General features: G+C 36.7%; 1 long non-coding RNA gene across 3 annotated transcripts in view; it reads left to right on the top strand.

The window, feature by feature from the left end:
* The window catches only part of LOC145723890 (uncharacterized), a 1,084,435-nt gene that overhangs the window by 178,698 nt on the left and 887,315 nt on the right, over nucleotides 1-18,422 (top strand). The gene's annotated exons all lie outside the window — the stretch shown is intronic.

Below are 18,422 nucleotides of genomic sequence, written 5' to 3'. Positions count from 1 at the left end.
GGGTAAATATAATAAACTCTTTTTCTCTTCTTGAAATCCTTAAAATACATTTGGCAGTTGAAATCAAAAACATTAACACTGTCTGCATTTTCTACGTATGGAAATATATAGGACATTACAACAAAAAAGAGGAGGATAAAGAGACACATAGAGTGTTAAGATTTCTACATCCCACTTAAGTGGAAAAATAGTCTAAGTAGACTATAAAAATTTAAGTACAGGCATACCTTAGAGATACTGCAGGTTCAGTTCCAGACCACTGCAATAAAGCAAATATCACAATAAAGTCATTTAAATGAGTTTTTGGCTTCCCAGAGCATATAAAAGTTATGTTTATACTATCTTTAGTCTCTTAAGTGTGCAATAGCAGTATGTCTGAAAAAACAATGTACATACCTTAATTAAAAAAAAAACTTTATTGCTAAAAAAAATGCTATCATCTGAGCTTTCAGTGAGTCATAGTCACTGAACACAGATTATCAAATATAATAACATTAAATCGAATTACACTGAAATATTGTGAGAACTACCAAAATGTGACACAGAGACATGATGTGAGCAATTCATGTTGGAAAAATGGCACCAATAGAATTGCTTGATACAGGGCTGCTTCCCAAAGCTTCAATCAGTAAAAAAAAGGCAGTATCTATAAAGTGAGATAAAGCGAGGTATGCCTGAATGTATATTATAATCCCTAGACCAACCACACACACACACACACACACACACAGGAGAATGAGATACAGGAAAAAAACAAACAAACAAAAAAACCCACAATAGGTAAGTTAAAATGGAATACCAAAAACTGTTCAAATAACCCAAAAGAAGACAGGAAAGGGAAAAAGATAAACAAAAAACCAAAAGAATGGAAAGCAAATAATAAAATAGTAGCACTAAATCCAAACACATAAGTAATTATAATAAATGTAAAACATCTAAACATACCAATTAAAGACAAAGATTGTCAGAATGGATTTTTTAAAAAGATGATCCAATTATATGGCACCTACAAGAAAATTTATTTCAAATACGATGATATGGGTAGGTTAGATGTAAAAGGATGGAAAACGGTATATCATGGAAATATTAATCAAAAGACAGCTGGAGGGGCTATATTAACATCAAATATAGCAAACTTCAAAGCAAAGAAAATTAACAGACATAAAAGAGTCACTATATAACCATATAACCACAAAAGTGTCAATTACCAAGAAGAAGATATTATATTATATATCTTCTAAGTTAGGTGTATGCACCTAACAAGAGAACTTCAAAATACATGAAGCAAAAACTGACCAAACTGGAAGGAGAAATCGACAAACCTCCAATTATAGTTGGAGACTTCAACACTCTTATCTCAGTAATCTATATAACTAATAGACAAAAAAAATCAACAAGGATATAGAACTGAACAATCCCATCAACCAACTGGATCTGACATTTATAGAACATTCCACCCAACAGGAGTAGAGTATATTTTCTTTTCAAGTGCACAGAGAATGTTTCCTGAGACCATAACTCAGGTCATAAAACAAATCTGACAAATTTAAAAGAACTGAAGTAACACAAAATATGTTCTATGGCCATAATGAATTACACTAGAAATCATTAACAGCAAGAAAACAGAAAAATCTCTAAAAACTTGGAAATTTAGTGATGCACTTATAAATAATCCACAGGTCAGAGAAGAAGTCTCAAGGGAAATTAGAAAATATTTTTAACTGAAACAAGATAAAAATACATCAGAATTTGTACAATGTAGTTAAGCAATGTCCAGATGAAAATAGTTCTTAAAAAAAAGGAAATACTGAGGTACATATCTAACAAAACATGCACAAAAGCTGTATGCTGAAAATTACAACACTATTTAAAAAAAAAAAAAACAAAGAAAACTTAAATAAATGGGAAGACTTACCACTTTCATGGACTGAAGTTCAACATAGTCAAGGTGTCAATTCTTCCCATTTGATCTACAGCTTAATACACTTCTAATCAAACCACTGCCCCACAAAATATAGACCAACTTATCTTAAAATCAAAAGCAAAGGAACTAAAATAGCCAAACAATTTTGAAGAATAAAATTAAGCAAGTCATACCAACTGGTTATAAAACTTACTCTAAAGCTACAGTAACTAAGACAGTATGGTACTGCAGAATAAGCCAGTTTCAAAAGGTTATATACTGAATAATTTCATTTATATAACATCAGTGGTTGTCAGGGATTAAGGGTGTGATACAGAGGAATAGCACGAGGAAATTTTGGGGGTGATGGCACTATGTTATATTCTGATTGTGGTGGTGGTTACATGGATCTATATAGGAGTTAAAATTTAGAGAACTGTGCATCCCCCCCAAAATCAATTTTACCGTATATTAGTTTAAGAATTTTTTAAGCTTTAAAAAATACAATACTATAAGTTACCTTAGGACTAATTTTTTACGAATTAAGGTTCTAAAGTAAATGTTTTGAGTATGTGTACATCAGTACAATGGGAACATGCAGAGGCAGGAGAATTCAATTTTTAAAAATTACAAAGATATGGCATAGGTATAAATTCTAGACTCAGGTATAAATTCAACTATATCTCTCAACCAACCACAGAGGCTATTCATACCTAATATCAACTAAACACATATTTAATATTGCCTTGTAAAAAAGATAATTTGAGACAAAACAAACACAGCATATATCAAATCCAAAGGAAGTCTGACTGAAGATTCCACATTCATACTAGCTATTACTTTGGTCCTTGGAATGGAAATGATATTATTATCCATTATCAATATGGTATGTACCTTGTTTTTTCTAATAGCAGTTAAAGATTTACAATGGTTTATCCATATTTTTCTCATCTGATTCCACTTGACACAAAAAACACGCACTTTCAAGAATGTTGACTGAAGAAAATGACATATATAATGAAGTCTTATTCAGCTACAAAAAAAGGAGGAAGTCCTACCATTTGCAACAACATGATGAACCTAAAGGACATTAAGCTAAGTGACATAAGCCAGACACAGAAAGACAAGTACTGTTATGATTTCACTAGTATGCAGAATCAATAAAAGTTGAATTCACAGAAGCAGAGTAGAATGGTGGTTGCCAGGGGCTCGGGGGTGGGGGAAAGGGGAGAGATGTTGGTCAAAGGGTATGAACTTTCAGTTTTAAGATGAATAATTTCTGGGGATAAAATATATACCATGGTGACTATGGTCAGTATTACTGTATTGCATACTTCAAATCTGCTGAGAGTAAATCCTGAATGTTCTCACCAAAAAAAGGGTGTGTGTGTAACTACTAGAGGCAATAATGTGTAAATTACCTTGATTGTGGTAATCATTTCACAATGTATATATTTATCAAATCATCACACTGTACACCTTAAATATATACAATTTCTATTTCTCAATTATATCTCAATAAAGCTGGTGAGGGTTGAGGGGGGCAAGAATGCTGACTGGAACCAAGCATAATTGCACCAATCTATAACTCATCCTAAGAAGACATGAAACTTTCTTTTTTTTTCCCTAAGAAATAAAGTCATAGCAAATGAGCCCACCAAAACACACAGAGGATTATAATTCAAGATAGCTATTCTCTATAATCTTACATATTTTTGGATGACTACCATAAAAGTTAGTAGGTTTTCTCAGATTGTGATTTTAAAAAACAAAAAGACAACTACATGACCAAAATCATTTATTTAAATAAGTGAGCAACCTCACTGTCACTAACTTTTCCTAGTTCTTAAATCATTCAGTGTAAATTATTTGTGGAAGAACTCGTTTTCTTTCAAATGACAAGAGCACTTTTATAACTCTTTTTAATTTAAAATCTTCTCAGGATATGAGCTTTAAATAGCAAATCCAGCTCTTACAAGAGCCGAAAGGATGTTAAAATGTAGTTTGGGGCAATTAAAAAATTGACAACAAATATTTACCTATTGATTGACAAGTTGATTACAGAATGCTTAAAATATTTCAATTCCTAGGAGTAATACAAAAAGAGATCACAATGGTATCAGTCCTCAAGGACTTAGCTAAGTAGACGATACAGACCCATGAGATAATGAGACACCACAACTGTAAATAAGAAAGTACTATATAGGGCGCCTGGGTGGCTCAGTTGGTTAAGCAACTGCCTTCGGCTCAGGTCATGATCCTGGAGTCCCTGGATAGAGTCCCGCATTGGGCTCCCTGCTCGGCAGGGAGCCTGCTTCTGCCTGGCAGGGAGCCTGCTTCTGCCTCTGACCCTCCCCCCTCTCATGTGCTCTCTCTCTCTCATTCTCTCTGTCTCAAATAAAAAAAAAAAAAAAAAAAAAAAAATCTTAAAAAAAAAAGTTCTTTAAAAAAAAAAAAGAAAGTACTATATAGAACAATTAGAGATAACATCTAAATAGATGTCAAAATATTCTTTAGTAAATCTCCCATACAAGTCAAGTAGTAATTCAGAAGAGAAAATAAATTTGGCTGATGAAGGGAGGCCCTGGAGTCCAGTGAAGAGAATCGTGTACTGGGGCCAGAGGCTTGCCTCAGCTCTGCCATGAAAAACTCCTGGCTAAGTCCCAACCGCTCTATGGTGTCTAGTGAGCAAACATGGTACGTGACACACACACAAAAGGACATTTGCTCATTCATCTCTGATTTGGATATGGCTAAGCATGGAAGGAAGGGCAGGCCAGGGGCTTCTTCTAGAAGTAACTCAGGACTACGGCAAGCTCACTGCTTGAATTCAATACTCCCTTCTCACAAACATGTGCAAGGGTGCTGATACCAAAAGAAGGAGCTGGTTGCTCTCCTGGCCTCCTCCAGAGCAAAACCTCTTATACCAAGGGTCTCACTGTCCTGGGCCTGGCCACACTGGCACCTCACAGTCCCAGGAACCCCCTGTGATGCATCAGCTGTCTGGCTTAGTTTCAGTCTGGTTCCCTGGGTCTCAGTAAGTTCATCTCAAAGAGAAGGAATTGGATCAGGTCCTTTACAACATCACAATTTATGAATATAATAAATTAGAAATATGAATCATAGAACATATAAACCTTACTAAGTTGTCACCTATGAGTAAGAACAGCTTATTAAATTTGTTATCTGGACTTTGTTTTACAAGAAATATCAAGCCGTTTGAGAAATGCCAAATCAGAAAAGCAAACACTACGGAAGTCCTATGATTCTTACCTTAGTCTCAAGGTGTCAAAATGGTTAGATCTAACAGTAGAATATAACCTATGTTACGTGCAAAGACTCGTTATAGTTCTTCACTAGATTGAATAATTTCAGAGCAATATTCTTATGAATCAAGGAGTGTTAGTACCTCTACAACTCCAAGCACATCAGAGTTCCCAGCAATGTCTGCAGGGAACAAGAAAAGATTACCTTTCTTAACTGCCAGAACTCAAATTCAGAAGTAGAAGAAAGCAAGTCATCTTAACAATTACCAAATGGCAACTAGTAGCTAGGCATCATGCTGGTCACTTTACATAGATTACCTTATTTACTTCCTGCAATAATCCTATGAGGTAGCTAGTTATTACCATTTTATTTTATTTTATTTTTTTTAAAGATTTTATTTATTTTTCAACAGAGAGAGAGACAGTGAGAGAGGGAACACAAGCAGGGGGAGTGGGAGAGGGAGAAGCAGGCCTCCCGCTGAGCAGGGAGCCCGATGTGGGACTCGATCCCGGGACCCTGGGATCATGACCTGAGCCGAAGGCAGACGCTTAACGACTGAGCCACCCAGGAGCCCTAGTTATTACCATTTTAATGATGAGAAAATTGAGATTCAGGAGGTTGAGAAATTTGCCTAGAGCTACAGAGCCCTTGACAAAGCTTAAAAATGAGGTGATCAAAGAAGAATGTACCACTGTCTCAAGTGTGTTCAGGGAAACACCGTGATCAGCAGACCCAATTGTTCACATCCCTTTGGTAGACATAGCCTTTGTATGATGATGTTGGTGATGTGGGCCATCAAACAATCATGGCTTCATATTATTTCTTAATGTAAATTAAGAAATTAATGTTGTTTTCCAAATGAGTCTTCAGTAGATTTGCTTAGCATGAAATCACTTCCCCTGACCAAATTGACTTTCTGGATCTACAATTGCTGAGGAACAGACATCAGACTACTCAAGTTAAGGTCATTCTCTGAGGTCTGGTATGAATGGCACCTCCCCGGGGGAAGTGTCTATTTCTTTTTTTCATTAACCACAACATTCCTTTGTCTCTTCTTCTGAATATTAACTTTCTCTGTTGGATTTCTAACATGTTCTATATATAGCAAAAAATGTGAAGCTGAGTCACTACAGTGAGTTCCTGAAGAGCACTAGGTCCATATGCTCAAGATGCCAGGGAGAGAAACGGCAAATATAATATTTTATTGAGAAAACTAAAGACTATAACTTCTCTTTTAACATAAGGACATCTACATTTGCAAGGAGGTAGTCAGTAACAATAAGACAAAATGTCTTTAAAAAACAAAAAGCTCTGGAAAACAGAAAAAAGGAAAGAAAGCAAGCAATATTCAATCTCTTCAAGTGTACAAAGAAGTGCTTGATAGAAACCCATAATTTTAAACTATAAAACATGTGAGATTGCCTTAGTTTAGAAAAAAAGTTTGGGGGGCGCCTGGGTGGCTCAGTTGGTTAAGCGACTGCCTTCGGCTCAGGTCATGATCCTGGAGTCCTGGGGTCGAGTCCCACATCAGGCTCCCTGCTTAGCAGGGAGTCTGCTTCTTCCTCTGACCCTCCCCCCTCTTGTGCTCTCTCTCTCTCAAATAAATAAATAAAATCTTAGAAAAAAGAAAAAAGTTTGGAATATATACTACACTAGATTTATACTGATAAAGCTCAAGCTACAGAATCTGCAAAAAATGATAAAGAGGCATGATCAAGAGGAGAAGAACTAAAAATCATTCTTCCTTCATCCTCCCAATCATTAATTTTAACACAATTTTAAAAACGAAAGCAAGCTGTTTTTCGGATGATTATTAACATCGTAGTACATGCTTATTGTAGAAAATGTGAAAAACATTAAATAGTGTATGAGATGATTGAAAAATAACCCGTAATCTAACTACTCACAGATTATTTTATATTCTATCTTTTAAATAAAGATTTCCTTTTTAAAAAACTCAAAAGTATCACTCTACTTTTTTTGTTTACTGCATTGTGAACATTTTTTTATACCTTATGCCCTCAAACATCCTAAAGCTCATGATTTTTATCACTTGTCAATCAATCATTTTTAGTATACTAAACAAAAATTTTAAAGAACATGATTTATAATGGTTTTATAGTATTTGGTCATACAGTAGCACAATCTAACCATTTCAGAGGCTTCCCATTTTTAACATTATAAATAGCACTGTAATGAATAAGTAATACATACCCACGCATACATTTATATGCATCTCTTATTTCCTTATAATAAATTCCTAAAGATAGAATTTGGGGGGAAAGAGTATGAACAATTTTAAGGATTCTGAATATTACCAAATTACCACTGTAATGGACTGTTTGCATACCCTCCAACCCACTGTGTTGAAATCTAATCCCTGATGTGATGGTATTTGAAAATGGGACCTTTGGGAGGTAATTAGATCATGAGGGTGGAGTCCTCATGAATGGGATTAGTGCCCTTGTAAGAGGCCAGAGAGCTAGCTAGCTCTCTTTTTACCACTTGAGGAAACAGAGAGTCTGCAGTCTACAATCCTAAAAAAAGGCTCACTAGAAGCCAACCATGCTGACACCCTACCTAGGACTTCTAGCCTCCAGAACCGTGAGAAATAAATTCTACTGTTTATAAGCCCCCTGTTATTTATAATACCCTAAGTTTATGGTATTTTGTTCTAGCAGCGTGAGCTAGGGTAGCCATTTAGAAAGTTGTATCAATTTGTGCTCCTACCAAAAGAAGGAATTTGCCAACACCTGATTCTTTTAATATGCCAGACCTATTAAAGCATGCAACCTATGACATAATGATTCTAACCTCTTAAGCTTTTTCCATAAGTTTATTTCATAAGCTTAGAGGAAAATATTTTGTAGTAAAAATTTTTACCTGTGATTAAGCAGTTTTTCCAGTGTTGTTTTTTAAACAAATTTATCTCTATTAAATTAGTTAACTGAAATAGTATGAATTGCATAAATTCATTTAAAAACTAAGGTTATTAAATGGGCAGTGCAGGTCTGTGATTCCTGAGCGAAGGGAAACAAAGATTCTTGAATGCCTTGACTTTCTGCTTATGCCACAGGGAAGGGAAACCTAAAAAGAGCACAGAGATCTCACTGAGTTGAGGAAACAGAACTTGAAGTTTGAAGCTAATGAAGTCACTGGAATTTAAGGTGCAGAATACAAGAAAGAAGGGAGTTGTGGAGAGAAAAAGTTTCAGAAATCTGTAGAGAGATCTCCTAATTCTTTGCCTGGAGACTAACCTGCACATGCACAAGGCAAGACTCCATGAGACCAAAGAATAAAATCTGGGGGAAAAACAACTAGAGAGTGTGAGGTGAACAACTATTGGAGCTTGCAAAGGTCTGGGAGACATTCAAATTCCTGGCGGAGTAGAGACATCTCATTGAATATCACATGCATTTGATAGACACCCCAGAAAGGCCATACCTCTGTATCAGGGCTAAGCTAGTCCTGGAATAAATAAAATGCTGAAAGCCAAAGATAAAGAGAAAAAGAGAGAATCTTTAAAGCAGCCAGAAGAGCAAAAAAGACATATTACACCAAAAGAACAATGGTAAAAATAATCACTAACTTCTTATCAGAAAAATTTAAGCTAGAAGATATTTAAATGATGACTTTAAAGTGCTGCAAGGGGGAAAAAATGCTATCAACTTAAATTCTATATCCAGCATAAATATAAACAAAACAAGCTCCAGAATTGTCCTCCTGTCATAAACAAGTAGAAAACTAGTCAAAATATGAAACAACTGTTTCCAGATAGTAGACAACAGGGCATATGGAAACATGATCCTTGAAAGAAGGGAAACAAACGAGGTGAGCCCAAAGACTGTCCCAGCTTTCTGTGTGGACTACAGCACATGCAAGGGGAACCCAAGTAGGCATATTACCACAAAGGAAGAAACTAAATATAAATGCTCCAAAAGCCCACAAAAAGGGTATCCTTGAATTTCTGGCTAAATATCAATCTGCATATGCGTTGTATGAAAATCTATGAGGCTAGACAGAGAACAACTTCCAAAAAAATAACAAATGCTGGGGAGCTCTAACCCAAACAACTCCCAAAGTTCACATAGGGCCAGGATCATTCAGCTTCCGCCAACCCAAGGTGAATAAACCTTGATAAAGACATGATGCAATCAAGGGAGACACAAGAAGGGGCATGCCTCAGTAATGGGCCCAAACTAGACCTACACTGAAAGCTATTCTAGAACTGCCAAAACCCAAACCCAAAAAACCCTGAAAACAAAACTCAAAAGATCAAGCTGATCCACAAATAAATTAACTGACTGCCATAACAAAACTCAATACTCAAGAAAGAAAAAAAAAAAATATCAAGACACTCAACATAACTCCATAAAAAATTACCAGACATAGGAAAAAATAAGAAATGGTAACTTATAATCAGGATCTAGAAGTGGTAGGGATTAGGAGAACTTTTAATATAAAGGCTTTACATTTTATGTTTTTAAAGATTTATTTGAGGGGTTGGGGGAGAATGTGTGTGCGTGAGTGGGGGGAGGGACAGAGAGAGACAGAATCTCAAGCAGACCCTTTATTGAGTGCGGAGCCCAATGAGGGGCTCAATCCCATGACCCAGAGACCATGACCTGAGCCAAAATCAAGAGTCGGATGCCTAACCTAACCGACTGAGCCACCCAGGTGCCCTGAGAACTTTTAATATAAGGACTTTAAAACAGTATTTAGAAAAAAATTTACAGGCTTAATGAAAAACATGAACATAAGAAAAGATAAAAATTTCAACAGAGAAATGGAAATTATTTTTTAGAAAAACAGTGGTAATTCTAGAACGATAAAAAAGTATATCTGATATAAATAATTAACTGGATAGAAATAATAGCATATCAGATAAAGGATACTTAAAAAGAAAATCAGTGTACTTGAAGACAGGGCAAGAGAAACTTTTCAAACTGAAGGAAAAGAAAAAAGGACCGGAAGAAAAATGGACAGAGCTTCAGTGACCTGCCAAAAAACCCATGTAGGACTAAAGTCTGAGGAGAAAAGAAACACTTGGGAATTTAAAATTTTGAAGAGAGATGGCTAAAAATTTTACAAATATGATGAAAACAATACACCCACAGATCTAAGAAGCTCAATAAGCCCTAAGGATAAACACAAATGAAACCACACCAAGGAGTATTATATCAAAGTTGTTGAAATCCAGTCAGAGAGAAAAATCTTAGGAGCAACCAAAGGGTAAAGGCATATTACATATAGGAAAACAAATATAAAAATCACCACAGAATTCCTGTCAGAAGTTATGCAACTAAAATAGTAAAAAAAAAAAAAAAGAAAAAAGAAAAAGAAATACCTTTAAAGTGCTAAAAGGAGGGGAAAAACCCTGAAAACCTAGAATTCTACATCCACTAACAATAGCTTTCAAAATTGAAAGCAAAATAAGGGGGTGGGGGAGGCTGCATTATAAGAAATGTAAAAGGAAGTTTTCAAACAAAAGGAATAGGATACCTGACACAAAGTTGGATCTACACAAAGAAATAAATATCTAAAGAAATGGTTAAAATGAAGGTAAATATTAAAGACATTTTTCTTTTTTAAAAGATTTTATTTATTTGAGAGAGAGAGAGAGAGGGCGCACGAGCCGGGCGGGGGGGGGGGCGGTGGGCAGAGGGAGAAGCAGACTCCCCGCTGAGCAGGGAGTCCAACTTGCGGCTCTATCCCAGGACCCTAGGATTATGATCTGAGCCAAAGGCAGGAGCTTAACTGACTGAGCCACCCAGGTGTCCCCATTTTTCTCATTTTTAATTGCTCTAAAAAGTAAGTGCCTAACAAAAGCAAAAACTAGCAATGGGGTTTAAAACCCACATAAAATCAAAATATATGACAAAAAAAAAAAATTGCCCAAAAGATGAGAGGAATTGGGAGTATATCATTATGTAAGATTTTTTTTTTTTTAAAGATTTTTTTAATTTATTTATTAGAGAGAGAGTGAGAGAGAGAGCGCAAGAGGGGGTAGGGTTAGAGGGAGAAGCAGACTCCCCGCCGAGCAGGGAGCCCGATGTGGGACTCGATCCCGGGACTCTGGGATCATGACCTGAGCCGAAGGCAGCCGCTTAACCAACTGAGCCACCCAGGCGCCCGTCATTATGTAAGATTTTTGCATTACACATGAAGTGGCATATTATTTGAGGGCAGACTGTTATTAAAAATAACCCATCCAAAAGCAGATAGAAAACCAACAAAAAAAGAAAAAACAGTAAACAAATGATAAGACAGTACATTTTAATCCAACCATATCAATAACTGTATTAAATGTAAATGGTCTAAACTAGTGGTTGGCAAACTTTTTCTGTAAAGAACCGGAAAATGTTTTGGGCTTTAAGGACTATATGGTCTCTATCCCAACTACTAAACCTTGACATCATAGCATAAAAGCAGCCATAGACAGTATGTAAATGAATGGGCATGACTGTGTCCCAATAAAACATTCACATAAACAGGTGGCAGGCCAGATTTGGTCTGCCAGCCATAGTTTTGCCAACTCAAGTCTAAACATACCAAATTTATAAAGATGTAGGCTGGATAAAAAAGCAAGACCCAACTACATGCTGTATACCAAAAAAAAAAAAAAAAAAAATTAAATATAAATGACATAAAGAGGTTAAAAGTAAGTGGATGGAAAAAGATACAGCATGCAAATATTAATCAAAAGAAATTTTAGTATCAGACACAGAGACTTCGGAACAAGAGAAATTACCAGCAATAAAAAAGGTATTTCATGATGACAGAGCGGTCAATTCATCAACAAGACTTAATCCTAAATGTGCTGTAACACATGTAACAATGTTTAGAACATGAAACAAATCTGAAGGAACTGAAAGGAGAAACAGATAAATCTAAACTTGTAGATGAAAACTTCAACTCTTTTCACGATAGAACAAGTAAATAGCAAATTGGTAAAAATATAAGAAGATATACAAAGGCCAACCTAACTGACATTTACGGAACACAGCACCCAGTAAGAGAAAATACAGTCTTCTCAAGTACACACTGAACATTAACCAAGATATACCACATGTTGGGACATAAACCAATCAAAAGGTTTAAATGAACTGAAATTATTAAGAATATGTTCTCTGACCAAAATGGCATTAAATGAAAACACAGTAACAAAATATCTGGAAAATCCCAAATATTTGGGAATTATTTTTTTTAATAAATTTTTTTTAAAGATTTTATTTATTCATTTGAGACACAGAGATACAGAGAGAGAGAAAGAGCATGAGCAGGGGGAGAGGCAGAGGTAGAGGGAGAAGCAGGCTTCCCACTGAACCCGATGTGGGGCTCGATTCCAGGACCCTGGGATCATGATCTGAGCCGAAGGCAGACACTCAACCATCTGAGCCACCCAGGCACCCCCTGGAAATTATCTGACAACACTTCAGAACAATCCATAGGTCAAAAAAAAAAATTACAAGTGAAAAAAGAAAATATTTTGAATGAAATAATGAAAATTTATGACTTTAAAAGTTGATAACTTTTTAAATAAAGTATTAAATTCAATGATCTAAACTTTCACCTTAAAAGCTAGAAAAAGTATAACAAAGTAAGGCGAAGGTAAGGAATTAATGAAAGCTCAACTCATAAACTAGAAAACAGATAAACCACAGAGAAAATCAACAAAACCAAAAGTTGATTTTTGAAAGGACTGATAAAATTGATAAGCCCTAACTGGACTAATCATGAAAGGAAAGGTGAAATGGACAAATGCCTCAAGACACAAATTACCAAAACAGGAATAAAAAGAAGTAGAATAGTCTTACATCTATTCATTTAAAAATTGAATCCTTAATTAAGAACCTTTCCACAAAAAACAAGACACACAACTCTTCAGGCTCAGATAGCTTCATTGGTGAATTCTATCAAACATTTAAGGAAGACCATCAATTGTACCCAAACTCTTTTATAAAAGAAATGAAGAGGGGACATTGTTAGTGGGAGTATAAAATGGTAAACCCACCTTGGAAACTGTTCTTTCAGTTTCTCATAATGTTAAACATACACCCATCCTATAACCCAGCAATTCGACTTCTAGGTAGTCACCCACAAGTAAGGAATATTCATGTCACAAAAGCCTTGTACATAGGAGCATTAGTCCTAGCAGCTGAAGACCAGAAACAACCCTTTCCTACAGTAATAATAGTTAAATTATAGTATATCCATACAACGGAATGCTACTCAGCAACTAAAAGGAACTAACTACTGTTACATGTAACATGGATGAATCTATATTTTAAACAAGAGCTTCATATAAATTTTATGCCCCGGCAAGTCTGAGAACCACTGTTATTACAAGCAGCACACACATAATAACAAAAAGGGAAAATATAAGAGATTTAGGTAGTTCATAAATTAATCAGTGCCACATACATCATTAACTGTATATAACAGTTGTCATTTTTCATAGATGCTTAATTGCTATTTCAATTATGGTTACTATAGTCCTCTGTTTGTGTTCAAATTTCTACTTATGTCCTTCATGGACTTCCAGTTCCAAATTTTAGTCTTTGATCCTCTAACTACTCTAATTTCTCATTAATTCCAACTTAAACTATGCATTTGAGATAAGGAATCCTGTTGACCAGTTCCTTTTCTTTTTTTCTTAATGTTCTACTTCCTTAGTACAGTTTTCTCGACCTCTTAATAGTGGTATTCTTACTGTTTGCTGCACAGCCTTGACTTTCTACCTCCTTTAAAATTGAACCAAAAACTCATCTTTTCCACTAAGTGCTAAACCACCTCAGATTTTTTCCAAATTCCCTCAGCACTTGAAGATCTTGCTAATAGACAGGCTATTTATTTTACTGAGTTTGGACACCTCCTCTTCATGACTCACCAACTCCATCCCCTGGCTTAGAGAGTAGAACCTTTGGAAGCGAACTGAAAGGATTACAGTTCTCTTCAAGGTTCTTTCTCTTGAGATATTCCGTCTTGGAATGCACTCTATTTGTCAGAGCCTTAAGCTCTATAATGCTAAAGGGTAGGAGAGAAAGAGAGGCAGAGATGGTTGATTGGACTGCTCTGGACTAGATTTTCAAGAAGGTGAAAAAACCCTTCAGGCTTCAGTATCTGTTCAGACTACCTCACCAGCCCAAGGAAACAAACAAGATTCCAAAGAGAGTTTCAGTGAGGAATAAGAAAGTACATTTGTTATGAATGTACTATGGTACACTGTTCCAAGGACACTAAAATATTTCTGGCAGCAAATGTTTCTACATACTCTTTGTAAGGGTAGGTGGTGGTGGTGGTGGTGGGGAGGTTGAGTTGAGGGGGGCAAAAGGCAAATATTAAAAAAATGTCTATACTCTTGAACTAAGTGCCAGTATTGGCAGTTACTTTTTGTTCTGCATACATTATTATTTAGGAATTATGGTCATTACCCACTTAATTTCACAAGTTTCAACTCTATAAACTTTTTGCCTTTCAAATCCTATCTATAAACCTGTCCACACTTCTGAGCTAGACCCATATTTACAGCTGATGTTTTGGTCATGTTATTACTTACCTAAAAAGTGTTAACTACTTACCTAGAAACAAATCCAGTATTCCCCCTCTCTCAAACTTGCACATATTATTCAACTGCCAAGTCAGGAACCTTAGACATCCTCAGCCTCTATCACCTCCAAACACTAACCAACTCCGGAGGGTTTAAACTCCTATATATCTGTGATATCAGTGCTCTTGTTTCTATCCCCACTACAAATTCCTTAATTCAGACCACCAAAATCTCTTTCCTGAACTAGAGCAGACCTTAAATGGCATCCCTGCCTGTGATCTATCCTATCGGAGGCCAGAGAGAATGCCTCATTCACTTACTCCGCCATACGTATTACTTGGTGAATAAGTATCTCCAATCTCTATTCCTCCAGACTATTCTCTTTATTACTGCTATAACCAGTTTTCTACAACAACAAACCGTGTCACTTCCCCACCTACAAAACAAAATAAAAACCTGAACTCCTTGTATGGCATATGAGACTATTAACAACTTGTTCCCATTCTACCTTGATTCTAGTCTGATTTCCTAATTTTCTTTTGTACTCATTTTGACAGATCAAATTTCACCTTTCTCCTTAAACACAATATACCCTTTCATTTTTAATAATCTAGGACAAATAGAAACTCAGTCCAGCTTGCTTTATTTTTATGATCACCCTTATACTATTTAAAGCCATTAGCTAAACCTGTACAGAAGTGATGAGTGAACCATCAGAAGATATAGCCAACTCTGTTAGCTTATTGTCATATTCTTATTAACATGGTCAGCATAGACTAAATGGAAAAGTGAGTAAAATATTTCAACTGCTTGCTGAGCTTCTTCCTTACCGTAAATTAATGTTAGAAGTCTTCAGTTACAGACTTACTACCCTCCTTTTGATTGACAGGCACAAAGAGAACTATAATTCAAATTTCTTCACATCTATCCTTTTCCTTCATCTTTAACACCTCCCTTTCCCATTTCTGCTGTTTCTCCTCTTGTACTTTCCTTCCCCTGCTACTACCTAAGTCTTCTAACACCCTCTTTGTCCACCCTTTACAAGAACATCAGTATTCCTCTATCACTTCCTGGTAGAGCACCTAAAATCTTATGAAGTACTTTCACATATACTTACGTGATTCTTGCAACCTCATTTTTTGGGATTCCAAAATCAGCAAATATCAAGGGTGTGTGTGTGGGGGGGGTGGCAGTTTATACTGTGAAAATTAAAAGGAAACAAGGAAACCTCATTCAGAATGGAGCCAGGAGGCCAGCAGGGGGAGCTCTCACGCCCTATCACTTCTATCACTTTTGTCAATTGCAGACCCAACAGGAAGAGAGGTACCTTGCAAGTTAGTACTCCTTTAGCTACTACTTTACTATCCCAGCAGGAGGGGCAACAGCCCAGCCAATGAGAGACTGTCACAACTCAGCCAATGTAGTTTTTTTGTTGTTGTTTTGTTTTTTCAAGATTTTATTTATTTGACAGAGAGAGACACAGCAAGAGAGGGAACACAAGCAGGGGGAGTGGGAGAGGGAGAAGCAGGCTTCCCGCTGAGCAGCAAGCCCGATGCGGGCTCGATCCCAGAACCCTGGGATGATGACCTGAGTCAAAGGCAGATGCTTAATGACTGAGCCACCCAGGCGCCCCCCAACTGCTAGTTTAATCCAATGAACTTTTTGTTTATAACAGCCCTCCCACTTTCTCCCTTTCCTCTGTGAAAGAGAGGTCCTCTCCTTTGTTCTCTAGACTTGCTTGTGGTTTTGCCATAGCTTGCTTATTCGGGATTGCAATTCTCTGCTATTTCCAGGTAAACCCATTTTTGCTGGTAAAATAGCTGACAGTTTTATTTCTAAGGTTAACAATATACAGCAGAGGCTGCTCACCCAAGTAAAATTTAAGGTACTTTCTTATATTTTAACTCGTCTGAGGAAACTGCAGTTTTAAAAAGTTATTATTCATCTAACATACTGCTATTCCCTCTGCCTAGAACTCCACAATCCCTCTTCACCTGCTCATCTCTCAAGACACATCTCAAGCCTTCCCCTATTCCCAGAGCAAGCATATTACACCTATTTCAATGCTATCCTAATGTTTTTCACACCACTTACTTCATACCACTGGAAGAATCCAGGTATCTGGACTCTTAATTCTGGTGTCTTTTCTACCAAATAAGGTTTTCCTTATTAACTAATGTTACCTTATTAATGTGCATTAATGATTCAACATTTCATAGTGAAGAGGAGAAACATTTTATGGATGGCCTGTGTTATTTTCCAATCTCTAGGGTAAAACTGTACACCAAAAAATCCCTTACCTTTCTTTAAAAATCAGGAATTTAAGGAATGTCTCCAAATCCTCTCAAAATATATAGATATGATCTCTCCTGGTAATGGCATCCAAAGCTGCCACAGCAAAGGAGAAAAACAGCATTTCATAAACCCTAAATTAAACTATTGAAAGTTTTAAAAGATGTCTGTTAATATCTTGGGAAACATTTAGGATTAACAATCAAAAGATGAGGGCCTTGGTCCTGACTCCATCACATATTGGGTAACTTGGGAAAGTCACTTAACCTCCCTGAGCCAAATTTCCTTTTTTGAGAAAATTGGACAATGCCATTTACCTTTCAGAATTGCTCAGAGAATTCAATGAAAAAAAATGACTGCAAATCACTTAGCCTGGAACATAATAAACAGTCAAAAAAAAAAGGTAATCTCTTTAATAATTATTTTCATATACATCATTTTTGTCTTCAGAACTATGCCCAACAACTCTCAACACATTCCAGGACTTTGTGGCCCAGCAACAACTACAATAAATGCCCTCAAAGAAGCTATCTCCATGACTTCTGGATCCCCTTCCTGGGTCACAACTCAGGTCCTGTAAATATAATTTGGAGTATCTGCACAGAAACTCATCAAAGGATATTCCTGTAGCTTCTCCTTGTTGGCTTGGCTGTCAACTACCTGGAACAGCACACAGAGTCAGCTGCAAATCTGGCAACTTTCACTGCCTCTCTGTCTTTTAAATCATTTATAAAGGGGCGCCTGGGTGGCTCAGTCATTAAGTGTCTGCCTTCAGCTCAGGTCATGATCCCAGAGTCCTGGGATCGAGCCCCACATTGGGCTCCCTGCTCAGCGGGAAGCCTTCTTCTCCTTCTCCCATTCCCCCTGCTTGTGCTCCTGCTCTTGCTATCTCTCTCTCTCTGTCAAATAAATAAATAAAATCTTTAAAAAAATAAATCATTTATAAAAAAGAAAAAAAATGTTAAATAAAATTGGTCCCAGCACTGATCACCTGAAGGGTAATGAGGCTGGACTATTGTCTCATGTTAATAACCAAAGTCAGGGGCACCTGGGTGGCTCAGTTGGTTAAGCAACTGCCTTCGGCTCAGGTCATGATCCTAGAGTCCTGGGATCGAGTCCCACATCGGGTTCCCTGCTCAGCGGGGAGTCTGCTTCTCCCTCTGATCCTCCCCCTCTCATGCTGTCTCCCATTCTCTCTCTCAGATAAATAAATAAAATCTTTAAAAAAAAAAAAAAATAACCAAAGTCAAAGACTAAATAATTAGATAAATAAGCTCTCCTTTGGGGGCGCCTGGGTGGCTCAGTCGTTAAGCATCTGCCTTTGGTTCAGGTCATGATCCCAGGGTCTTGATCGAGCCCCGCATCGGGCTCCCTGCTCAGCGGGGAAGCCTGCTTCTCCCTCTCCCACTC

Source organism: Leptonychotes weddellii, chromosome 10, assembly GCF_054177405.1.
Source record: "Leptonychotes weddellii isolate Sample4059 chromosome 10, ASM5417740v2, whole genome shotgun sequence".
NCBI lineage: Eukaryota > Metazoa > Chordata > Mammalia > Carnivora > Phocidae > Leptonychotes > Leptonychotes weddellii.
Note: the sequence above shows the minus strand (reverse complement) of the source record. Positions and strands in the feature narration are given on the sequence as shown.